General features: G+C 34.0%; 5 protein-coding genes and 1 pseudogene across 7 annotated transcripts in view; 4 read left to right on the plus strand and 2 right to left on the minus strand.

Annotated features, from left to right (window-relative positions):
• Window positions 1–23446, plus strand: part of LOC146461376 (E3 ubiquitin-protein ligase TRIM71-like) — a 40709-nt gene extending 17263 nt beyond the window's left edge. The window contains exon 3 of the mRNA XM_085087015.1: window positions 22844–23446. The gene's annotated coding sequence lies outside the window, so the exon portion shown is untranslated. The remainder of the gene's footprint in view (window positions 1–22843) is intronic.
• The window catches only part of LOC146461372 (uncharacterized), a 68050-nt gene that overhangs the window by 37755 nt on the left and 3009 nt on the right, over window positions 1–27286 (plus strand). The window lies entirely within an intron of this gene.
• Window positions 1–27286, minus strand: part of LOC146461375 (uncharacterized) — a 92313-nt gene that overhangs the window by 22041 nt on the left and 42986 nt on the right. The window lies entirely within an intron of this gene.
• Window positions 1–27286, plus strand: part of LOC146461377 (E3 ubiquitin-protein ligase TRIM71-like) — a 39688-nt gene that overhangs the window by 9393 nt on the left and 3009 nt on the right. The window lies entirely within an intron of this gene.
• LOC146461378 (uncharacterized) overlaps window positions 1–27286 on the minus strand; it is a 69134-nt gene that overhangs the window by 534 nt on the left and 41314 nt on the right. For 2 of the 3 annotated variants that reach the window (XR_014857422.1, XM_085087012.1), the window contains one exon: window positions 184–273. The gene's annotated coding sequence lies outside the window, so the exon portion shown is untranslated. Of the gene's footprint in view, window positions 1–183; window positions 274–875; window positions 1040–27286 lie in introns of those variants that run through there. The other variant, XR_014857423.1, reaches the window with a different exon arrangement.
• LOC146461379 (E3 ubiquitin-protein ligase TRIM71-like) lies at window positions 20722–23446 on the plus strand (annotated as a pseudogene).

The following is a 27286-nucleotide window of genomic DNA, read 5'->3' on the forward strand; positions in this document are numbered from 1 at the left end:
TAATTGAAGTTCATCTTTTCGTTCCAAAACGAATAAGTATATTCCAATTGGCCAAAATGAAGGGCACTTTTTCATGTAACAGAGCACAAATGAAACTACTTCAATGTGCTAAATAAAGGCCTTCTATGTTCCAAACTACCCTTAACATCACTTCATCATTTTAGTAACAAAGATTTCCCTTACCTTCCCTGCCGTCTTCTTCTCTCCTTCTTTTCTTTAATCCAATCTTTACTCTTTTTTATCGATTTTCCTCGTGGAACTTTAGCTCTTTCTCTGAAAGGGATTATAGAAAAGACTGGTCTCAAATATGAAATTCACTTTCCCAATACGCAGAATTTATTATGCGTTAGTTTCGGGTATTAAAGCAGTTATTGTATCTTCACTGTTATCAACTGTCAAAATAACATTTTGATATTTTTTGATATAATTGTGACTTGCAGTATTAAAGCAAAAATCGTGTATAATATATGGCCATAAGACATGACAGAGCTTTTTCTAGTTTTCTTACAGAAAAGGCCCAAAGCAGAGCTAGGCCAAGCTTAATATTTGGGACTTTCAACCACAGTGCTGGAACCAATGAGTGTTGAGCAGCACTCGACACAAGTTGAAAAGACCACGTAACCAACAAGCAGCTACGTGAAGCCTACCACTGTTTCCTAGAGCGCGCCCACTGATCGAGATTCAGCGGTTACTGCTGAAGAATTGCGAGCGAAATAGGGCGACGTATTTCTTTTGCCAGTTTAATTAATGCAGACAACAAGCAAACTTACAAATTTGTCTGCCGCATTAACCCTCTGCAAGCGTGGGCTGATCTTGGTTTCATTTTATCTTTTTGCCCAAAATGTTGGTTGGGATTGGTTTAAATTCAGTCTCACTTTGGGGATGGGTTGGGTAGGTAAGGCTAGTAAGGCAGCACACAGTGTCCTCTTGTCTGTTTACCCGCCATTAGTGAATTTAAAACTAAAACCAAAAACAAAGAAATAATTGTGTATGAAGTTACTTCAAATCAAATTCCCATAGCAATACTCTTCCTTTTTTTATGCCATGCCCATACTACTACGTTTTCAATTCCCTCCAGTTTTGTCATCTCGAAAATATTTAAAAGTGTTGCATTTACACTAGGGTTTTCAGCACATTGTCTACCATCCACACGAGAGTAGAGACTGGAAATTATTACATTTGATACGTTTTCACTTCCAGGCCTATATCCAACTTTCTTGGTTTCTTCTGTTTTGTTGCCGTAAGGATCAATCGTGCCGTCAGACAACTATTTTACTGATCCTGGATCCAGGCCAATTGCAAAACATCCTACATCTCTAAACATCTTGACGCTGTACTTTTGCCAAATTCGGAGTTTCGAGTTTTTGTCATCTTTTGGCTTGTCACAAAAAAACATTTATGGTTTGTTTAGATATACTTTTTATATGGCAACTGAATGAAGTGGTTGCTTCGAAACGTTTTGGAAGAGTGTGTCTCAGGATTGAGCCAAGCACACAAAATGAAACTGCCGGACGTACCTTTTGTAGGAATCTCATTTCGACACCTCAAGCCCTAAAAGTCCGAACTTAAAAAGAAACTCTCGTACAGGCTTCAACCTCCCTGATTTTTGACACCAAAAACACACGTCCAAAATAATTGAAAATGCGATATTTAAAATGATTTTACCTTTTTGCTGCGGTTTGTGTTTTGAACACACATAATTTTTAGTTCATGTCTCAGAAAATATCGAAGTCGACACGCGGAACACTAAAAGAGCTTGTGAGTAGTATAGGATATGATGGTATAGGCGCATTTTCCGAAATTGCGACAAAAAAATTGCGCCAAGAAATTGAGCCAAAAAATTGCGACAAAAAATAGCAAAAGTATTGCATTTTAGACTCATTTACAAGCGAAAACATGGACACCGCAAACCTGCAAATAGCAAAAGTATTGCATTTTAAAGCAAATAATTTCCCAAGGTCAAATCCAAAAAGGCTTAAAGAGAAACCGCTTATATATAGTATATTGAATGAGTGAATATAATATATTTATTTTAAAAAACCACTTAGTTAATCGTTTAAATTCTTTTATGAGATGTATAAATGATGTTAAAAAAGAATTTATTGAAGTTGTGAAAGAGATATCAGGGGAAGATATTACTGAAAGCATGGAATCTTATAAAAAGTTTTTAAAAATTGAAGAAAAAATTGGAAACTATTTGCATCATAATGAATTGATGATTGATTATGACTATATTTTGCATTGTTTATATAATCGGGAATTGATTGAAAAAATGTTTGAATGTGTGAATTGTAAAAAAATACAATTAGTTGAAATTGTCAAAAATAAATTTATTGAAGATAGAGATAATAGAATATTTAGAATATTTAAGAATTATAAAAATGAATTTTTTCCAGTTTGTGTTAATTGTGTTAATGATGGTAAAACTTTTGTAACGAAATTTAAAAAATATTTTTTTCCAGAAAATACAATATCATATGATAAATTTAAAAAAATACATCCGAATAGAAAAGAATCAGAGCATTTTAAAAGAAACTATTATGTTCCAATTAGTGATGAAGAAGATAGTCGTTATGATGTTTTATCAAATTTAGGTATTTGAAATAATGTTTTATGGAAAAATCCTTAAGATTAATTAAGGATTTTTAAATGAAAAATTTATTCTTTGCTGTCAATAGCTTGTCTCTTCGACGTTACTTTTTTTCCTACGCGTAAGAAACGCATTCACGCCATTATCCAAATACTGTTTCACTTTCTCGGAAATGATGTAATGCAGTGGGACTTTCCCGCTTGCGTCTAAATTTAGTCTATTGTGTCCAAGGTCATGTGACAGTCGTATGATTTTTTGAGCCAATGAAATGATTACACAAAATTTTCCACAGCTTGTATAAAATTCTGCGTAACTTTCACAGTTTGTATAGAATTCTGTGTAGCTTCCACAGCTTGTGTAAAAAATCTGTGAAATATGCCACTTACTCTGAGACAGTTGCAAAGTCGTCGTGATAATTGTTTAACCAACATTGAAGAATTTAAAACACTGGCGGATGGAATTGGTGGTGGCGATTTGGGAAATGTGTCATTCAACGCGACTGAATTTTTCAAGGGTTTGGTAACAATGAGTGATCAAAAAATTGAATCATTTCTTTCGCTCTTTCCACATTTTCCTCGCATAATTGAGTACGCTAGGCAGGCTGCTAATGAAGAAATCAAACGAAGGAACTTTGAAGCTGAAATTGAGAAAGTGTTGTTGGAGAAAGCAATTAAAATGAAGCGTTTCTACGATGGGGAACAAAGGAAAGCAAGAAAGGCTAAGAAACGACTCCAAAAGTTGTCAGTTTCTTCAAGTCCAAGAATTGAAGCCATTGATGATTCATCAGAAGAAATGGAAGAGCTGTAAAAACAATGCATATCTTTTTAGTTGTTTCTTGTATTTTCTGTTAGCATGAATGGAATTTTATGATGACCGTAAGCGAAACTGGTGACACTATTTTTATGTATGTATCGTTTATCGTCGAAGCAAGATAATGACACTTTATTAAGCTCAAAGCTCCTAAGTTGATTTCCATAGCTTCGATAATGTTATCGTATTTTTTCTGATAAAATATGAGTTTGAGTTTGAGTTTGAAAATGTTTAATATTTAAACGGTTTTGCATTTTGCATAACAAAGGCTTCTTTTTTCATTTATTTTTTTCTTACATGTATTAAACAATATTGTGTACAATAATATATTGTATAGTAGAATGAATTGTGATTCAGAAATACATGAAGGTTTCAGGGATTTTGGAGAGTCTTGTCCTTTCTGTCATGAGCAGTTTGAAAATCGTAAGTCGAACGAACGCGAACAATGTTGTATTAATGCCCATATAATTCTTGATAGAGGTTATTCAGTTTGTAAAAATTGCGGGCAAGTTGCTGGCTATAAATTCGTAAACGAATATGTTAATTTCCGAGAGAATCTTTATCGCTTTCGCAAAAAGAGCGTTTACAATCGAAAATATCATCTTGAAAATATCATCGATGGTTTATTGGCAGCATCGATGATATGTGTTAATTATCAACAGAGGGTAAAAATACATCGTATTTTCGCCAAAATAAATGAAATCCTTCCCCATATTAATGGGAAAAGGAAACGTATTATCAGTATAAAATTTTTATTAGAACAAATTTTAAGCGCCATGGGATTAGAACACAGTCCGCTTGTTTGTATTAAGAGCGACCGAACATTGGCTAGTTATAAAAAATATTGGGATAGTGTATTGGATTTGATTGGTGGTGAAATAGGTCAGTGAAATAACTTATCATACATCCTTGCTTGTTTATCAACAATCGGTGTGTTGTCTAAAATATAATTATCAGCATGTTGTAGTTTTATCAGGAGATCATCATCAGATTCGCCACTTCTAAGGATTTCTTTTATGGATATTAACAAGTGCCCATAACTTAGAAAGGCGTAATGACATTGGTATGTTTTAATATCGAGATTCTTATGCTTCAAATATATTTGAATGAAAAGTGAAACAGCAGTAGCCGCAACAAGAGATATGCCTGAAGTGGGTATACTACTGGATATACCAGCAGCAGCAATAATTGCAGAACTGATGTTACCGATTAATTTCCATTTTCTATAGGATTTATAAGCTTTTTTGTAAATCCACATTTTTTTGTGATAGGTTTTGTAATAAGATTTCAATTCATCAACTTGGTCAGATGATAATGTGTTGCTAACATGGTTGAACTCTGTTACATCAATCATAGTCTTTTATAATTATTGTCCATACAAAATTTTATGATTTTTTAAGAGCTTCATTAATCGTGCTGATTATTAAAGGTTTTACTTTAGTACGCATCATATTCTCCAATAGTCCTTTGATGTCAGAATCCAATTGTACCAAAGATTGTCTTATACTATTGTTAATCAGTGGTTTGATAGTACCCTCTGTGTAGCTCTGGAGTTGACTCAGAGATATTGCATGATTTTGTTGTGTTCCATCTTTGATAATCAGATGACGGTCTTCTGTGTCAAGGTGACCATCATCATTGACGTGAATTGGTTCTTTCCATATGATATCTTGCTGCATTTCATGTCTGACTGTATATTCAAACTTATTTCCGTTTTCATCTTCTACGTATGGCATTGTATATGATATTATTATATTAATATTGCTTTGTGATAAATAGTAAAATAGATGTTTCTTAATTTTGCACATTGCAGTGAAACAATAGTATCGAATGATTTATTTACAGTTATCCATACTGTGTTAGCATCTTGAAAATCGAAATTATAATTATTTTTTTGATTACTTAGAAGTGTTATAATAATTGTGTCTGTGACTCTTTCATAAGTTCTTCTCACAAGTCTTATATCTGTGATCCATATTTTTTTATCGAATCTGAGATAAGCGCCTTTTGTGACGAAATAACCATTATGTATAACATCTCCGAAAATCCGAACTGGTCCATTTTTTTTCTGTAGAAATTGTAAATTTACAGCTTCTTTATCATCTGTAGGATCAGCCAAATTTACGATCCTATTATTATTCATATTAATATCAGCGTACATCTCATTTTTCAACCCATCATAAACCCTTGGATCAACACTGTCACTCCATCCTTTGATTCCATAAATAACCAAGTATCCTTCTGGGTTCTGGACTACAGCTCTGCCATGGATGACTAATGTTATACGATCAGGTGTGGTTTTACTGTTGTTATTAATCTGAACGAGAAGTTTGCCATACGTGTCGAATGCTCGATAGACTTGTTTGTGAATATAGACAGTTGTTCCCTGAGTTGACAATGATACATTGGTGGATTCAGGCCAATAGTATTCGAATATCATTGTGAACGTACCAATGGGTAATGGATAAATGTTGAATGAGATACCACTTCGATAATCATTAGATCCATCAGTGTCCTTAATCATTGTGATTGAATAAGCTTTTTTATTTTGATGAGCAGATTCTCTGAAGTTCTCTTCGAACCCATCTACCCTTATATTATACTCCGAAGCTGATTCATCTGTGTCATACAGGTATTTGAATTCGTTTGTTTTGTGACTGCTAATCAAATGTGATTCAGCAAGTTTATCTTCAAAATACTTTTTATTTACACCGTCTTTATCATCGGTTGGCTCTTTAACATTTATCAACTTATGATCATCCAAATTTAAATCAGCAGTCATTGAATTGCTCCCATCTTTTCTAAGGATTGTGTTAAAAGCTGTATTAACTAAAGTTGAAACAGTATTGATAACAAAGGTATCTCGATTGTCAACATAGTTTTTATCGGCTTTGAGATTCAGCTCAGCCACCCGAGCAGCAGCTGATGGCTCGCTCGATAATTCCAGAAATTTAACTGTATGACCACGCATGTCTAGATCACCATCCAATGCATCAGGTTTTAGACGGTTAAGAAAATTCTGATCAACGTAGTATTTATTAACAGCATCAGTATTATCAACAGGTGGACCCATATCTTTTATCAGATGTTGATCCATATCAAGATCACTATTTGAAACTTTTTGCAAATATTTGGTATCACAAAAACCTAAATTAACAACATCATAGGTATTTTGTATATTAGCACCAAGATTGGTGATTTGTTTATTACCCATATCAAGGTTACCAGTCATTGGTGATGATCCATCCTTTTCCAAATAACCTGATAAATCAGGTGATGGTATTTTTTTAACAGAATCATCAACGTACTTTTTATTCGCTGCTTGATCGTCATTATCAGGTTTTAAAACATTAATATCAAAAAATGTTTTTCGTCCGGTGATATGTTGTTCTGTTGATGTGACCATAATTTCGCTTTTAGCTCGTCCACCATAACCATCAAAGTTTTTCAAATCTGGTATATGAAGATGAATGTTTTCATAAGACTGATGCTCAGTCATTAATCGAACATCATTAGAGCTACCAGCACCGTCTGGTATATCTTGTAGATAGATACTATTGGTATGAACGCTGCCAGTATTGCTGTAAATTACTGATTTATTATTGACGACTGTACCTGATTGTGCTCCATCCAACAATTGAATCTGACTCTTTGTGACAGCATCATTAGGATCAGTGCCTTGTTTAACATTAACCATTTTTTTGTTTTGTAAGTTATAATCACCATTATCTGTTAGTATAAAACCAACGCCTGGAGGTCCTTGAGGACCTTGTTGTCCTATTGATCCAGAACCTGATGTAGAAGTTGTTTCATCATTGAAAATTCCCATTATACTAATTGTTTAGACTGTTCCGTAAAAGTTTCTTTTTACAACTTTCATAGGTCTATCCACATAGAGAAAAGAATATGGTTTTTTGGTGGCTTTAATATATGTTCCCTTATCAACTCCCAATTCACGGGATATCAGACTCTGTTCATTATTGCTTGGGAAGTCGTAGACACAGAAATGTGAACAGTTCAACCTGATGTCCTTTGGCGTCTTGTAAAATGATTGACTAAGGTAAATAACAGAGCAGTTTTTATGCCGACCTCTTATAAAATAATCGATTAATGGTTTTTGGTTTTTATCACAAATAAAGTCATCGAATATGACAATCTTTTGTGATTCATCATCCATTAAACTCTCAACTGGAACTATCTGATCATTGCTATAAACTATCACATCATAACCAACACTATTTGATATATCATTTAGCTTTTGAATCATATCTTTATACTTTGCTTGTTCTAGATTTTTTGCATAAAGATGTATTTGATCATAGTATAATAATGGCTGCATAAGCATGTGATAAAGAAGGTTAGTTTTACCCGAACCAGAATTACCGCATATAAGCATTCTAAATGTATCATTAGGCATAAATCCATACAGACGTTTGAAATTATTGTTTTCATTTTCATTGTCATAGTTTGGTATATCCATTATACTATTTTATTAGACAATAAAAATGATGGATTTGTATATGATTTCTGAAAGATAAGTTTAGATAAGTTTAGATAAGTTTAGATAAGTTTAGATAAGTTTATGTAAGCGAATAGTATAATGGACTTACAAAGATTAAAACAAATATCTAAAGCCAAGATTAAGGCTGGAATTTTAACTAAAGAGGTAAGAGACACGTTGAAGGAATACAAGCATAATAAACAAGATTTACAACAGGGTTTATCAGAAACGTTCAAACCAATAATTAAAGCTCAGGAAGAGACAAAACAAGCAATTGATGCCAAACAAGACAAATTGATCAAGCAGCTGCAGGAAAACCAAAAAGCTATAACATCAGGACTGGAGAACATTGAGATGTCGGCAATTCAACCACCACAACCAAAACAACCACAACAAGCAACGAAAATGCAAATCGGTTACAAACCAGAAATGATGACGTCTGGTTTCAAATCGAATTTAGACGAAGGATTTACTTCTGATGAGATTAAAATTTTAAAGAAATATGATCTAGTTCCACCTAGTTCATTGTTGGAAAAAATGAAAAAGGGTGATGAAGATTTCGAAACTTATTATGAATTAATCGGTGAAGACTTGAAGGATCTAGGTCGACAAAAAGGTCGTTTATCAAGAACAAAAAAATTGAAACAAAAAAATCAAGATGAAATCGATATGTTAACCAAAGATATCAAAACGTTACAAAAATACAGAGATCGAATTATAATTTTACCAGAAGGTCTCAAAACCCTCAGTGGTGAAGGCTTGCATACACAACCAAAGCGGAATGCGTATAAGATAAATCAATATGGTCAGTATGGTGGTCTCATGATTGATATCCCCAAATTGATGGGACAATTACGTCTTATTGCATCAAAAGATGGACAAAAAGTGCTTGATAAGAAGGTTGATTTTGACACCATTGATCTCCTCACAAAGAGATTCAATTCAAAAAAGAAATACAGTGATATAGCCAAAATGGTTTTCAATGAATTAAACCAACTGAGTGAAATTCCAATCCATAAAACCAGTAATAAGTTCAAAAAAATAGGATCAGGAGTTGTCTATTTCAATAATATAAATGACCTACTTGACAGAATGGAATTACTTGGTGGAAGTATACTAGCTGGGAATAACTCCGTTAAAAATGAATTTTCACAGATAGCCCATAAATTGAATCAACTAGGTATGATTTCCAATAAACAACTCATTGAGCTGTTGAAGAATTATGTAATGTGATGATATATATGCAAGAACGAGAAATAAAGATATCATCCGTTAATCGTCAAAAAATAGGTAGGAGTCAGCCTGAAGACTTTTCAATCAAGTTTAATCCACCAATTTATCTTGACAGCAATATGAAACATGAACTAGCAGTTAATCGTGTGTCAATGACTTATTCATGGCATAATATCAATAATAAAAACAACAATAATAAAATCAAATACTCCAAAGATAGTGGAGCCAATTGGGAAACAATCACATTTGTTGATGGTATGTACAGTTATGATGATCTCAATAATTATATTACACAAGCCATTAAACAAAACGATGATCAACCAGCTAATGGTGTAGCTGTCAAACTGTATTTTGTTTTATCAAGTTATCGTGTCGTTGTCGAACTTGGAAATAAATGGAGATTAGATATATCCAATTCAAAATTCGGTGATCTGATCGGTTTTGAGCCCAAAATAATAACACAGACTGAATATAGCAGCAAACTTCCAAATATAACCAATAGTATTGATGTCATAAACATAAATTGTGATCTTATAACTGACAGTATTAGCGATGGAGTATTAACAAATACATTAATAATGATTCCAACAGATAATTTAAGAAGATCATTTCCATTTACTTTTGAGCCGAAAAGAGCTTTATTCAGTCCAGTATCAAAGAATATTATATCCGAAATCAGAATAACGGTAACGGATGCATTAAACAGACCCATTGATTTAAATAATATAGATTGGTTTATGAGTTTAATTCTACGTTCAAGTTTTGTGTAATGAAATTGTATAATGAGACAAAGTGAATTCAAAAGAAGATTTGACCCAGAAATGGGTCGTTATGTTAGAAAGAATATTTATGATGAATCAATTGTTGGTGGGAATATATTTACATCAATTGCATCAAAATTATTCGGAAAAACAACCAAAGAATTAGCTAAAAAAGGAGTTAAAACAGCAGCTACAAAGGCTGTTACAAAAACTGGAGAGCATATTGGAAATAAAGCCGGAGATAAGATAGTTCAGTTATTGAGTAAAAAACAACCCTCAATTTTGTCACCTACTAGCATGTCCACTCAGCCAAAGGTGACAAAACAACTTTCTGATATGGAAATAGCAGATCGAGTGAATCAGATAATATCTGGTGGGAAAATCAGAAGGAGGAAAATTGTGTAATATAATAGTATAATGAAATCATTCAGGAATCCAAAATATTTTGAACGTTATGAAGATGTCTTTTTCGATCTTGAAACACCGCTGAATACTGGTGATCCAGGAAACGACAATTCTCAAAAGAAGAATGGATATAGGTTTGTGGTTGACAACACAGGTGAGGTGACACCTTTCGACTGGTATAATGCCAGAATCTCAATGACCTTCAAAGTACAAACAATGGCTAACGCTAATATTGCGGCTGAGGATCATAATGGGATTGTTAATGGATCCCATTCATTCATCAACAACTTTGATGTTAAACTAAATGGTCGGAAAGTTTATGACTGTAACGATGCAAATCAAGCAGTTAATATCAAAAATTTGTTAGAATACAGTCAAGAATACGCCCAATCAACAGCAACCAATGAATTATTTTATTTGGATACAAAACGGCACGCTGAAGAAAGACCTGCTCAGGCAAATTACAATAAAGGGTTTGCTGCAAGAAAAGCACTTTTGGGTTTATCAGCAGATGTTACAACAGAAATTACTCTTAATCGTTATTCATTTTTTGAGGCACTACGAGATGAACTTCTTCCTTCAACAAAATTGGAAATAAATCTACAAATTGAATCAGATAATAATCTTATTTGGCAAGCTGGGGCTGCGTGCCGTGTTATGATAATGAGGATGCAACTAGTTGTGCCAAGAATAACTTTCAATTCAGAAGGACAATCATTATACATTGATCAGTTTATGAAACCACATAAATGGACATATCTACGTGAGAACATCGAACGATCAAACAGTACTAGACTACGATCTGGTATATTTACAATATCAACTGGCATCGAACGACCAAGACATGTGTTTGTGTTCATCATCAATGATGCCAATATTGGTGCACAAACGACTAATCCTTTCTTGTACAACACATTCAATGTTGCTAATGATCGAGCACTATCATCTGCTCATCTGGTTGTTGCAAATGGTAATGAATATCCTGATGTGCACTACAACCCATCAACTGATATGACACGTGTTTACCGAGATGTGCTAAAGTATGTTCATGGAAACAATGAATATGGACAAGGTACACTTTTGAATACATCTAATTTCAAATCATTATTCGGGTTTTTATACTTTGATCTAACAAAACAAAAGACGGATATTAGAGATGGAACAACGAAACTGGTATTTCATTATGAACTATCAGGTGCCACAAATGCAAACTATTCAATTTATGCCCTTACTTTATACGAACAAGATGCTGAACTTGTGCAGAAAGACGGCAAGCTTTTATTCAGATAAATATAATTTTATCTACACATATCATATATAAGATATGACTAGCTATCATTCACATGGTGTAAAATTGTCTCAAGGACAAAAACAAAAATTAGCAAAAGCATTGAGAAATAATTCAGCAATAACAATCAGATTATCACATGATGAACTAAATGGACCTGACCAACTTATGTTAACCAAAACCCAAATAAATAGATTACGAAAATCAATGGCAAATGGCGCTGGTTCTGACATTAAAATATCAAAAACACAGATACGAAAAGCAGTCAAAATGGGAGGGAGCCTTTGGTCATCATTATTCAGTCTTGGTGCGAGGGCACTTCCAGCTGTAACAAGTCTTGCTTCAAAAGCTGCTGGTCCACTGGCTACAGGAGCATTATCTGGTCTTGCCAGTCTTGGTGTTGATAAGATATTTGGAAAAGGAAAACAGGTTGGTGGGTTCTTAATTCCACAAAACAAAGTTGATCAATTGATAAAGTATAAAGATTGGTTGACAAATGAACAAAAGAAACAAATCGTTAATGCAATTCATACTGGTGGACAGATTGTTATCAAACCGACAAAGAGTCAATCAGGTGGTTTCTTGGGTACATTATTGGCTTCAATTGGCGTTCCTTTATTGTTGAATGCATTGACAGGAAAAGGTTTACAAGTGGATAGAGAGAGATTGAGACGGTCTGTACCAGTTTATGTTCCAAAAAATACCAATGGTGGTTTGGTTCTTCCGGCTGATTATAGACCACCTCCATTTTATGGTACTTGGAAACAACCCATAGGCATGGGAGTAAAAAAAAAAACCTCCAAAAAAGGAAAAGGGTTACTACTGGGAAAAAACAGTCCTTTCAAAAACATTCCACTAATCGGGGATATCTTGTAGAATTTATTAATACTCCGCTTAGCAATTTTGATCTTAATAATTGGGTTAAACAGCTTGGTATCAAATATTTCAGAGGAGTTTTCAGCAAAGATAAATTACCCATGTCCATCAGAAACAATGAAGTGGGGATCATAAATCTTGATGATTATATCGGATCAGGCACACATTGGGTTGCATATCGAAATGGAAACAAATATGCTGAATATTTTGACAGCTTCGGATTACCTATGCCAAAAGAAGTGGAAAAATATCTTGCAACAAGTGGTAAACCTTTGATATATTCATCAGATGAAATTCAAGATCGAGATTCTGTATTATGTGGATATTGGTGTCTCTATTATCTGCTTGAAAGACAAAAAGGAAAATCGATTCTAGAAACAATTCATAATTCCAATTTACATTTGAATACTACTGATAGTGATAATCATGAATTCATTATAAATTATTTCAAAAATATTGTGTAATATATATGTATAAATGGTAAAATCGTATTGTGTTAAACAGAAAAAACAAACTGAATGTGTTGAACCTTCTGGTTATTTCCAAACAAAAAATAATAGATTAATGTTTTTTTGTACTTGTGCAGAATGCGGGATAAAAAAAACCAAATTCGTTAAACAAAATCAGGGAAACGGAGCAGCCCGCACAAAGGGGCGGGCATAATGGATACTTTAGCATCAACTGGTACTGATATGTTAATTCAACATGGTATCCCATGGTTGGGTAAAAAGGCTGTAGAAATGGGTAGATATTACGGATCTGAAGCATTGAGAAATCCCAAGCTACAAAAGAAGGCTCTTGATTATGCTTTAGAAAAAGCTACTCCTTTTATAAAGAAGACAGGTTCTGAAATGCTTGATCAATTATCTACCAAAGTACGTCCTAATAAAAAATATGTTACTGACAGAAAGGATCTCGATGGGAGTGGTTTCGATCTTCAAAAACAACTATCCAAACTTGGAGAATTACATATGATAACTCCTAAGGGGAAAAAATACAATTATTGTGGACCTGGCACAAAATTAGAAGAAAGATTAGCATCAAATGATCCCAATTATCGAGAACCAATAAATAAACTAGATGCTATTTGCCAACAACATGATATAGATTATGGTAATGCTAGATCATTATCCGATAAACACGCAGCTGATGATATTATGCTACAAAGAATATCTGAAATACCTTATCGTGAAAGACCTTGGGGTACAAGCTTAGCTCAAGCTGCAATAGCCACAAAAAAAAAGCTTGGACTTGGAGCTTCAAAAAACGCCAAAAGCCGTCGAGTAAAAACTGGCAAGAAACATTAGCTGATGAACTGCATAAACCCATAAAGCGTAACTTTACTCGACGGCGTGTTATTGTTAATCATGTTGATGAAATATGGGCTGCTGATCTTGTTGAAATGCAACAGTTGAGTAAATGGAACAAAGGTTATAAGTATCTTCTCATGGTTATAGATATCTTCAGTAAATACGGCTGGATTGTTCCGTTAAAAGATAAGAAAGGTGAAACTGTAACCCAAGCATTCCAACAGATTTTCAAAGAAGGGGATAAACCAGAGTATCTATGGACTGACAAAGGCTCAGAGTTCTACAACAAACATATGAAAGACTTACTCCATAAACACAACATAAAACTCTATTCAACAGAAAATGAAGAAAAATCATCAGTGGTGGAAAGATGGAATAGAACAATCAAAACCAAGATGTGGAAGCAGTTCACTGCCCAAGGCAATACAATGTACCTGGATATATTACCCATGTTGTTGAAACAGTATAATATGTCTAAACACAGTTCAATCAAAATGACACCAACAGAAGCCAGAAAAAAGAAAAATAAAGGAACTGTTTACTTCAACCTATATGGTGATATGAAGCAACCAAAATTACCTAAGTTTAAAGTAGGTGACAAGGTTAGGATATCAAAGTATAAAAGAAAGGTATTTGATAAAGGTTATACACCAAATTGGACTGAAGAAGTGTTCATTATCGACAAAATCCAATACACCAATCCGATCACTTACAAACTGAAAGATCTCAATGATGAAGAGATACAAGGCAGCTTTTATGAAGCTGAATTGTTGAAAGCAAAACAAGAGGTATTTAGAATAGACAAAGTCATCCGGAAAGATCACAAGAAAAAACAAGCTTTAGTGAAATGGAAAGGATATAGTGATGACTTTAATTCTTGGATACCGTTGAAGAATTTAATGGTTTAAACAGAAATTAATATATCATATATCATATATGGATAATATAGATTGGAAAAAAAAACTTTTCAATGAACTGGCATATTCACATGATGACGCATACAACTGGGAGTGTATCATTGAAGATATTGATGAATTAAATGATCTTGCCGACATGCCATCAAATAAAAAACCATTTTATGATCCTTATTGGAAAAATAAATTATTATACATGATTAAATATAGTAGTGATCTCGACTATAAGAAAATTTATGATAAAGTAACTGAAACAAAAAGTTCAATTTACGATACTGAAATTAATGATTATTCTGATTCTAATATGTTCTCTAAAAAATACATTTTTTTTAATGAGTATTCTGATTCTTCCATTGATTCTTCTGATAATTCATCTGATGATGAAACTAATGAAGATGAGGGATAAAATGAATTATCACCATCTTTTGAAATTTAATAACTGTAATAAAATGTGTCTTCGAATAAACTTTAAAAAATAGCTATTTTCTTTCTCCACATTTTTTTCTATGATAATTTTTATATTGATTTTTCATTGTTTGACCACATTCACAGGTATATGTTCTTTCAGCCCATTTTTCTTCATCGCTTAATAATCTCATTCTTTTTTCTCCTGTTCTTGATGATTTGATATAATCATCTGGCATATCTTCTTTTTTCACATATTCAAATTTGTAAGAAATACCATTCTTTTTGGAAATTCCAGTTTTGCAGTGGTTAATACCTTCGCAAACCATTTTTACTATCCCTGCATTAATACCAAGATATTGTTGAATAGCATACATACTATTAAAGTATGTCACCTCATTATTACTACAATTGATGGCTTTCACAAATTTTTTATTGGTATGATTATTTGCCACAAACGAATAATCACGTTTTTTATCAGAAATTTCTATCATATTTTATAATAGTGACAATTCTTTAAACCGTATAAAAAATGAAATCTACATTATTATTATATGAGTGATCTTTACATCGAATTATTATACAAATGTTATGAATATAATCGCCAATCTAATTCAGAAATATTTGATAATATGTTGATATATTATAATTATAAAAATGATGGAACTATTATCGGATATATCACTGAACATCATTTAAAATATTTGAAAGAAAAATTCATAAGTGGAGAAAATGGCTTTTTCTCAACATTGATTAAAATATGTGAATGTTTACAACCTTTGAAAAATCGAAAAATTAAATTATTAATTGAATATGTTATTGATTCTTTGAAAAATTGATCTAGCATATACTGGTGATTCAATCTCCTGCTTCTTTTATTCGGTAGTGACCATATGCATAACTATTTATGCCATCATCAAGTATATACCTTTTATCATCAAAACATGACAATGAAACTTTGTTTAGTGAAAAACTCTTGAGAATATGCAAATCACTTCTGATCGTTTTCATGTTATGATACATTTGCTCGTTGTTGAATAATATATTTTTGTAATCCTCATGTTTGATGACTTTTTTAATCACATTTTTTGCAATACCTTTTGCAGTTTTATTGTTTGTGCCATCATCTTTGGTGTATGAATACATTTTACTACGCAAACCAATGAATTCTGTTATCGGTTTGCCAGCCGCTTCATCTTTAAACTTACCTATTACCTTTTTATTACTAGCATCATAAAATGGACTATCTTCTGGATAATCACTGTTATCAAATTTATCTTTGTCGTTCCAAAAATCTTTGTAGGAATCTTCTGTTTGAATTTCATACGTTAGAGAATCAGTGTCTGTAAATAATAATTTTGCTCTGTTTCCGTATTTGGATTTGATGTAGTTATAATGAAAATCATATATTAGTGTTTTACTTATATCTAGAATACACATCCCAACATATGCTGGTCTATTTAAGGTTAATGTCTCTTTGATCTTATGAACAGCCACAAGATTCTCGTTGAAAATTTTACTTGAAACATAGGTTGGTTTTGATGTTAATTGAACAAGTTTCTTTTCATCAGTGACTAACCTTACATCAACTCTTTTTCTGAGGTTTTCCATTGTTTTTCCAAATACACTATTATTCATAAGTTTAAAGAAATCTTTTTCAAAACTATTTTTGGCATTAGTTCTTTTAAGAGTGTTGAAATCTATGTATTGTTTTAGCCATGGTGATTGATCAAATTCAAGTACTCTATAAACCTTGGTTATTTTCAAACCTAGATCAAGATATAAATGCAAATTTCTGTAATGTAATACATAGTTACGTTTTTCAGACAAAGTTGGAATTAATTTATGAACCTGACCAATGGAAATATTATACTTTTCTTTTATCGTACTACAATAATTCGACAACATATTCTCTTTTACACAAACTTGTTCTGGTGCTAATGGAAAATCATTATGAAGATCATGTAGTGAGGTAGGATAATCCAAATCAACTTCCAATATTAATCCCTTTTTTGATGAGGAATCATACTTAGCTAAGTCAAGTTCATCGATTTTATTTTGAGACATCCATTTAAAACCACCTGTTGGAAGATATTGCGACATAGCCCAACCATATAAATTATTTGCATCAAGATACATGATATAAGAAGATGGTTCTTTTTCATCATACTCTTTCATGTAGGGATTATTTGCTTTTCCATATCGATTAGCAATGTAACTGGTACCACCTCTTAGACCTTTTTCAATAAATTGGAACATATCAATATCAGTCATAAGTTCTAATTTGATACCAGTCATTTTTAACATAGCATCCCAACTCAAACCCGGACTTGTGAAATAATGACATGGATCTAACTTATAATATTCCAAACACGTTTTCCTGAAATTTTCAAAAACATCTGCTAATAAAAGTATGTCACTGTTTAAGTAAAGATCGTGATATACTCCCATATTTTCTATTTTAAAGGTTTTCCAAACTTTTTTTGCATGGTCATAATCTTCATCTGAAATATGCTCATTATTCAATTGACTATAAAACTCTTCTTTTGATGGTAATTCAGTCATTTCAAACTTATCAAAGCTATCCATGTAATCATATGGGTATACACCTTTCTTCGTCATCAAATTGAAATATTTATCCTTTTTGAAAAATTCTCTCGTGTATTTCAAAGCATCTTTTGGAAGATTGTTAACAAGATTAGCAAGTGATTGGCTCATAAACTGAAAACTGTCAATAAATACCAAACTATTTCCCAACATAACAGCCATATATTTTTCCATGTTATTTGGAATTGCATTGACATTCATTTGACACTCCTCGCCTTTTCCATTCACATATGTATGTTTTTTAACAATTTCACCAATCTGCTGCATTATGAAATGACTATCGTATCCTCTCAGATTATGAAAAACCACAGGTATCTTACCAGTGAGTTTAAACGACAAATTGCAATCTTGATGTGCTGAACCTCTAAACAAACCTGTAATATGACAATGGTCCCTGACTCTTATATCTTTGTAATTATACAATATACCACAAATATGACACTTATCAGCTTTTTTAAATTGTTCTTCATCAACATTAGTCATTTTCAATGGCTTGTTGAATTTGTATTTGACAATGTTTTTGCAGTAACGTACTTCTTCTAACATTTGTTCTAAAAATTTGTAAACAGCATTTTCACCTCTATAATATTGAACATCCTTGGTATACTTATCATCGTAACAACAAACAACTTTATACCCATATCCACAATCTGTATGCTTTTGATAGGCATCTGTAAAAGATTTATCATTATTCCGCTGGCAACCATGTATCTTCTCTGTTAAAGCTTCAAAGTCGGCATATATTACAAATGGAGCAGGTAATTGCTTGTGGTAATGGTTATATTGTAAAATGTTGTTATCTTTACTTGGCATTTTAATAGCTTGTTCTCCATTTATTGCAATACAGTTTTTTCTATGGACATCAAGCACATCTTTCGTGCTAAAACATTGCAAACAATGCATGCAAAAATGTTTCTTATTTTCATGCTTGGTTTTGTTAAACATAAATCTATTAAAATCTTTGATGTACACAAAATGTTTATTCTCATTTTCAGATATAAGCAATAATTCCATATGATCTTCAAACTTTTCTTTTGAGACAAATAATGGATATGGTTGCTTATTCTCATAACCAAAAACATTGATATTGATTTTATTTTGTAATTCAATTTTATTTATCACCTTGATGGATACAGGAAATTCAATTCCATCATAATTAAGATTTTCGATGAATTTTCTATCTGATTTTTTAATACGCTGTGGGTCTTTATCCATTGGACATAGATGCCTCACATGACACCATCTAAAACATTCATTGTCTTTATTCTGCAGATTAATTAATCCTTTACGAGGGTGTTGTAATTCAATTGGTAGTTTCAGATATGATGAACCCTTTGTTGGTTGATAATGTACAATATTTATATAATGATTGTTGATTGATTTAATGACCCATCCTGAACCCTCTGATATCCATTTAGCTATCTTATTCAAGATTTCTTCTGCAGCCAATTTTAGTGCTTCAGCAATTTCTGTTTGGTTGATAATTGTTTGAGCCTTACTGTTAAAATAGGCTTCCTTGGATATAAATACATCACCTGTTGTTTTCTCAAATTCTACTTTTAGAGTTTCAATAAACTTCAAACCTTTCATGGATTCTAATATGTTTTTGATATAAAATCCTAGTTTTTGTCTTGTTTTCTGTAATTGAACTAAAGGGTCTGTTTTATCTATTATATTAACCTCATATGATTCAGTAAAACCTTTCAAAGCTTTATTCACTTGCTTTATTTTAGTTCGGGGAGGTGGAACTGGCTTAATATTTTCCTCATATTCTTTAATCATTTGCTTGACATTTTTACGTGGTTCTGGAATAGGTCGCTCCATAATTTTTGAAGCAACTTTAGTGCGAGGAGCTGGAACTGGTTTGTTTAGTTCGATTAATTGTTGCACTTGTTTCGTTAATGCAGCAACATTCTCATTCTGCTTAAAAATAATTTGTAATAATTCAGATTTTGATAATTTTTCCAATGAATCCATATATATATGATTAGATTTTTTTTCTGGAATTTTCTCCATATTATATATAAGCGGTTTCTCTTTAAGCCTTTTTGGATTTGACCTTGGGAAATTATTTGCTTTAAAATGCAATACTTTTGCTATTTGCAGGTTTGCGGTGTCCATGTTTTCGCTTGTAAATGAGTCTAAAATGCAATACTTTTGCTATTTTTTGTCGCAATTTTTTGGCTCAATTTCTTGGCGCAATTTTTTTGTCGCAATTTCGGAAAATGCGCCTATACCATCATATCCTATACTACTCTTGTGAAGTGTTACATATACAGTACTGTAAAAATCAGGAACTCTTTTTTTGCGTAACGAAAATAAAAGCACCGAATCCTATTCCGTAAATGATCTAATCAGCAATAAATAGAACAAATAATATATTTCTCTTATCATGAAATAAACCTTCAGTTATATACATGCCCTGGAAAGCCAATTCAATGCACGGTTTTGTAATGGTTTTCCTACGCTAACGGGTTGAGAAGGAAGGCCGCCCGGAGAGGGGCTCTTCTTTTCACCGTACTTCCCACCAAGGATTTTGTTCACAGGCTACCTGAATAACCATTTCCTGCAACAACAAACGCGTTTCTGTCAAACAAGCTTTGATAGATACTAAAAAGATTGTGTGCATTTCAAGAAGCTCGATTTCATTCCGTGTTTCGACAGCGTGATATTGGAAATCAAAACCTTTTTCTTGGTTGACTTAAAGTCTCATTTACGCCCCTGCTGGGGCAAAAAGAAAGCCAGGTTAAAAACTCACGAGTCTAAAGGAAAACCGACGCAGAAAATTAAATCACTCAATTGCCCTAAGGCAATCTGATTTGAAAACATCTTGAGAGCTTCTTAAAAGGTCATGCTTTCTTGCGCGCATAATAAACAATTCCTAGAAATTCAGGATATTTTTGAAACCATTATTTTTCGATGTCAAAACAATGTAGTGACCGCTCTGTGATTGGTCAATACCGGTATGATAAGAAATAACATCCCGTCACCATACAAAACTACACTGATTGATCTCTCAACTGCATCAGTTTGAATTCCAAACCTTCGCTTCGCCTCCTCATAGTTCATTATGGATATAACGACTTTGCTCGATAATCTTCATGATGAAGTATCCTGTTCTGTGTGTATGTGCCCCTTTACCGAGCCAAAACAGCTACCTTGCTTGCACAGCTTCTGTCTTAAATGTCTGAACGGGATTCATCGAACCAGTCCAAGTCGAGATGTCATATCATGTCCAGAATGTCGCAAGGAAATTAGGATTCCAGGTAGTGGAAATCCCAGCGAGTTTCCCACCAACTTCAGAATAAACAGCCTCCTGGATGTTTTGGCCATTAGAGAGTGCAACACCACTGGCGTGAAATGCGGAAACTGCGACAAGAGAAGCGCTAACTGTTTCTACTGTTTCCAGTGTTGCGCCTTCTGGTGTGGAGAGTGCATCACGGCACATAATATAATCCGAGCAAATAAAGAACACCGAGTGTTGGCGATAAAAGACTTTCAAGATCAGGATATTGAAGATGTTCCAAAGCGACCGGCGTTTTGCCAGATTAAACGCCACGAAAACGAAGCGCTAAAGTACTTTTGCAAGAACTGTAAAGCCGCCATTTGCAACGCCTGTGTTGTAACACTCCACGAAGGTCACGCCAAAGTGCTTCTGGAAGATGGAGCAAATGAACACAGGCTACGAATAGGGTCTCTGATTAAATCGCTTGACGAGAAAGCAGAGGAAAAGAGAAATGAAATCAGTAAACTCGACCAAAGCAGCATTGATGTTCAGGTGCAAGTAACTGACGTAAAAAGCAAAGTGCAGGCGACTGCAGATCAGATGATGGCAATCATTGAAGCGAGGAAGCAGGACATTTTTGGCGCAGTTGATAACCAAGCGAAAGAATCGCTCGAGTGTTTCGTGCTGAGAAAAGGCGAAGCTGAAAATCAACTTCAGATAATTGAATCAGCCATCGAGGAAACCAGACAACTTTTGAGACGAAGCTCCAGCGCTGAAATACTGGGATTTAATGAAACATTTGACACAATCCTTCAGGAACAAGGAGCCCAAGGTAAAAGTGACGTTGAACGCATCCCTCGGTTTCATTTTACTGAGGATAAAGATCTACTAAGCATGCTAAACACTAAAGGGGTAGGTTCTGTAAAAACTGTTTTTAACAAAATTAAGAAACAGCAATCAGGTGCAGAAGGAAAAGAAAACATTAAAGCAATTAGTGGGTTTGAAGGAAAACATGTCCGTGGCAGTTCTTTTGAGGTTAAGACCCAAACCAGACGGTTCAGACCTGTGCTATCTTTTGGAGAATTCGGTGAGTCTGTTGGAAAGCTTAATTTCCCATGGGGAGTGGCAGTGAACAATCGAAATGAAATTGCAGTAACTGACTTCAATAACTGTAGGGTTTCGGTATTCAGTAGTGACGGTACCCAACTTAAGATCGTTTGGGAGAAGGGGACGAAATCAGGGTGAATTTAACTACCCTACAGGGATAGCATTTGATAGCAATGGCAACATTATAGTGGCGGACGAAAATAACAACAGGGTCCAAGTATTTAGTAGAAATGGTAAGTTTCTTACTAAGTTTGGTGAGAAAGGAAACCTTGATCACCAGCTTTACAATCCTGAAGGTTTATCTGTCATCAGTAATGGTGATATTATTGTGGCTGGTAAAGGTCACCAAACAATTAAGATATTTTCCCCTCATGGGCAGTTCAAACGTAAATTTGGCGGACAAGGCTCTTTGTCCCTTCCCTATCACTGTATCCAGACGGAGCAATATTTTATAGTCTCAGACGGGAGTGAACACTATATTAAAGTGTTTGATCTGGAGTGAAATTTTGTGTTTAAATTCGGTAAGAAGGGGAACAAAGAGGGTGAGTTGAATTCTCCTCGTTACTTGTCGGTTAACAGAGAGGGACATCTGATGGTTTGTGATTCAGGAAATCACAGGGTTCAGGTGTTCGAGCTGAGCGGAAAGTTTGTAACACATTTTGGAACAGAAGGCGGTGGGAATGGACAGTTTGATTATCCTGTGTCTACAGCAAATCTTAGTGATGGGAGGATAGTTGTGTCTGACAGGTTAAACAACCGAATCCAGATATTTAAGCTCATATAATATCTCACCTGTGAAACAACATCGAGTAAATACTCATTGTTGATTCAGAAATTTCTAGATTTTTGTAAGAAGACGATTTTGAGAAATAATTATATTTGTAGCGTTTTCTAGAGGCCAGTAGCAGGTTACATCTCAAATGATGTCTTTTATTTGATTGTTTTTCTTGGGCAACAGAGATTTTGTAAACGAATGACTTGTTGAGCAGTTTAAAACACATATGTTGTGACATTTATTGCATTCTCCTATATCTACACTATAAGTATTATTACTGTAACATAGATTTTGTTAATGAAATGTTTTTTAGGGGCTCAAAAGGCCGACATTACTTCTTAAATTTATTGTGTCTTATATAATTTACTGTAAGTAGCTGAATGTTGTTAAACAGGCGGTTTAGGAAAATTAGCACATTGTAGAGTGAAACAAGTAATTGCAAATAAATCTGTTCTACAATATATTTTCAAGTGATTTCACTCTTTTGGAATGTTTTTAGCATGTCAGTGTAATGAAATTAACATTACAAAGGACAGAATGTTTTGTGACATAAGTAAATTAATATTTACTTGCAAGTAGATTTGTAATATACCATGTAGTGAGGTGTAAATAAATGGTAACTTTTGTTTTTAAATGTGCGTGATGTGTAATTATGTTTGATGAAGGTCAGTTAAGAGTGGGAATGAAACTTTTATTTCTGCATTTGGACTTCAATCTTTTGACATCAGAGAAGGAACAACGAAAATGAGAACAAAAACAAACAAATATCAGCCAATAATCACTACTTGATGGCTAGATTTACATTACGAAGTGCTCCTAGTCGTAATCTCAGTCTAGCAAAATTTACCAAGCACAAAATAGACACATCTAATATTTATTACTTTTTATATTAAGTTACCCATGTAGTTAATGGAAAATTGAAACACAAGTAAGCAAATATTAAAGTGCAGTAAAGTCTTGGACAGTCTCAGGAAAAAACTGTAATTTTTGCATTTTCTAATAACTTTTGGGAGGCAATTAAAGAGTCTAGCATCATTGTCCTGGAATGTCAAAAGCCAAGATATTCATACAATTTTTTTTAATATATTAAAGCTCACCATTTTCCGAGCTAAACAATGCTCACTCGTTCAATAATATTAACAACAACAACAACAGCAATAATAATAATAATAATAATAATAATAATAATAATAATAATATTTATTTGCTGATTTATTCACGTGCTATTTTAAGTTTCGCTTGGCAAACAGGTTACGCTACGCGCCCTGTGGTGCTTGTTATACTGTGCATATAGATAGTTTTACTGCGCATAATAATCCTCCTGGGGCTTTTCAGGGATAATAAAACAAAACAGGAAGAAACAAATAATTATTTCAAATAGAACATAACATGGTTAAGAATCCCAGCTGGCAGGAGGCAGACCAGCTGGCTATTGACAAACAAAGCCGAGGAGTTGAACCCGGGGCTACCCAGAAACAACTCCAGGGACTTCCTTATTCCAAGTCTTACGCCCTAACCACTCGACCACGCTGCCTCCTATGAATTGCACTTTTTATCATAGTAAGACTACATAATGTCGCTACTGTACAGTTTCATGAGGGCGTAGTTGGTCGTGTGTGAGTGAGCTTACCTAGGCGGGGTCAAGGAACAAGAAGGCGAGCTTGCTCGTAGGCCATTGAGCATGTAAATTGATTTATCATAGCGGGATAGGTCGAGAATAAGAGATTGTCATAAATGATCTGGCTTTCCACGAGTCTCTTAAGAACACTCAGTGGTTAGAACGTCCGACCTGTTTATGAGGAAGGGCATGGGATCGACTCAGAGTTTTTCTTTTTTCCACATTTGCGACATGGTGAACACTACATGTTTCACCGACCATGTACTTCACAGCAATGTTTAAAATGAAATAAGGCGGAACCCCGTTAATACGACCACCATCGGGCCGTGAAAATATGGTCGTAATAACGAGGTTGTAAAATCAAGGAACTATAACTGGACTTTCCAATTCGTTCGCGGCACAAAAAAGTGGTCGTAGGGCGGGATCCCATTGTAATAGAAGATTAAAAGGCTTTGTTTCTTCTTGTTGAACGCTCTTTGATGCAGATCGCAAGTCTAGATAATTATGCATCAAAACGCTTTCAAGTTACCCGTGAAGGTTTTAAGTTTGGTTTTAAAAAACAATAAAGCACTTCTCCATTTTTTGAAAAAATGGACAACCACTTTGAGTTTGTAAAAAGACATGTTTCGATCGTTCAACGATCATCATCAGTTGTGAGTTCGTTTACAGTTGTGATTCGAATTTATACTAGCAATGGAGTAACTTATTTTAAAATTAACGAACAATATTTAAATGCGCCAGACATGGCACAATACATTTCCTAAAACCGAATATGCAAAGAGAAACATAGTATAAACAACAAAAAGAATTACAGCTATCACACAAAATTGTCTTTGTTTTGTGCTGTTATTTTACGCGGAGCAATTGTTTGTTTGGCAATAGCACATCAGAGAACCTGGACTTCCATTCTCTATTAGAAAACGAGATACGAATGGCCAGTTTACATTTTAGTCTGTCATTCTGAGAGGATAAAAAAATGGAACACAACAAAATGTTTCATAGGAACCTGATGTTAATAACAATCTTGAACTAACTGGAAAAAGTTTATTTTTCCGTCCGTATTTTTCTTGCCTGTTTGATGCAGACAACAAACGAACTTAGCGTAGCACTCTAGCTGATCTTACGTTTAATTTTTGATTTCAGTTTGATATTTTTGCCCAATTTATTGGTTTGGATTGTTTTAAATTCAGTCTTACTTTGGGGATGGGTTGGGTAGGTAGGTCTAGTAAGGCAGGACACAATGTCCTCTTGTCTGTTTTCCCGCCATTTGCTAATTTGTAAAATAAAACCAAAAATAAATAAACTAAATGTGTTTGAAGCTACTTCAAATGAAATTACCAGAGCAAATACGACAGGCACTTTTTCATGCCTTGCCCACACTACCATGTTTTCAATTCCCTTCGTTTTTGTCATCTCGAAAATAGTAAGGCAGGACAGTGTTCTCTTGTCGATTTCCCCGCCGTTATAGAATTTGTTAATAAAATTTATATAAAAAAAAGTGTTTGAAGTCACTTGATATCAGATTCAGAGGCCATGCCCACACTGATATGCTGTCAATTCCCTCCTTTTTTGTCATGTCGAAAATAGTCAGGCAGAATAAAGTGCCCGCTCGTCGATTTCCCCGCCGTTGTAGAATTTTTAAAAAAATAATTGAAAAAAAGATATCTGAAGTTCCTTCATATCAGATTCAGAGGCCATGCCCACACTGATATGCTGTCAAATCCCTCTGTTATTAACGTCTCGAAAACATGCTTTAAAAAAAGTGTTTGTATTTACACTAGGTTTTTCGGCACTTTGTCTACCGTCCACAAGAGAGTAGAAGCTGGAAATGATTACAGAATGATGCGTTTTCAATTCCAGGCCTATATCCAACTTTTTTAGTTTCGTCTGTTTTACTGCCGTAAGGATCAGTCGTGCCGTCGGTCAAGTATTTTACTGATCCTGGATCCAGGCCAGTTGTAAAACATCCGGCATCTCTAAACATCTTGACGCTGTGGTTTTGAAAAATTCAGGGTTTCGGATTTTTATCATCTTTTGGCTTGTTACAAAAAAAATATTTATGGTTTTGTTTAGATATACTTTTTATATGGCAACTGAATGAAGTGGCTGCGTCGAAACACACAGGACGAACCTTTTGTAGGAATCTTATTTCGACACCTCAACCCTTAAAAGTTGGAACTTAAAAAGAAACCTTCAAACAGGCTACAACTCCCTTGATTTTTAACATCAAAACCACACGTGCAAAATGCTGAAAAATGCGATATTTAGAATGATTTCCCTTTTTGCTCCGGTTTGTGCTTCGAACACACATAACTTTTATTTTATGTCTCAGAAAATATCGAAGACAAAGCGGCACATAACAAAAGCTTGTGAAGTCTTACATACACTATAGTAAAAATCAGGAACGGTTTTTTGCATAGGGAAAATAAAAGCACCGGAACCTATGCTGTTAATGGTCTAATCAGCAATAAATAATAAAACAAATAGAGAACAAATTTGAGTTACATACATGCCCTGGAAAGCCAATTCAATGTAGTATTGTGCACTAACCGGTCGAGAAGAAAGGCCACCCGGAGAGGGGCTTTTCTTTTCACCCGACTCCCCACCGAAAGGTTTTGTTTACATGCTAGAAAGTAAACGATAGCTGAACAATCATTTCGTTCAACCACAAACGGATTTCTACCAAACGAGCTTTCGTAGACACTAAAAAGATTGTTTAGATTTCAAGAAGCTCGATTTCATTCCGTGTTTCGACAGCGTGATATTGGAAATTAAAACCTTTTCTCGGTTGACTTCAAAAAGTCTTATTTATGCCCCTGCTGGGGCAAAAAGAAAGCCAACTTTAATGAAAGGATCTAGA

The sequence above is a fragment of the Pavona decussata genome, unplaced genomic scaffold (assembly GCF_977016875.1).
Source record: "Pavona decussata unplaced genomic scaffold, jaPavDecu1.1 SCAFFOLD_199, whole genome shotgun sequence".
Lineage (NCBI taxonomy): Eukaryota > Metazoa > Cnidaria > Anthozoa > Scleractinia > Agariciidae > Pavona > Pavona decussata.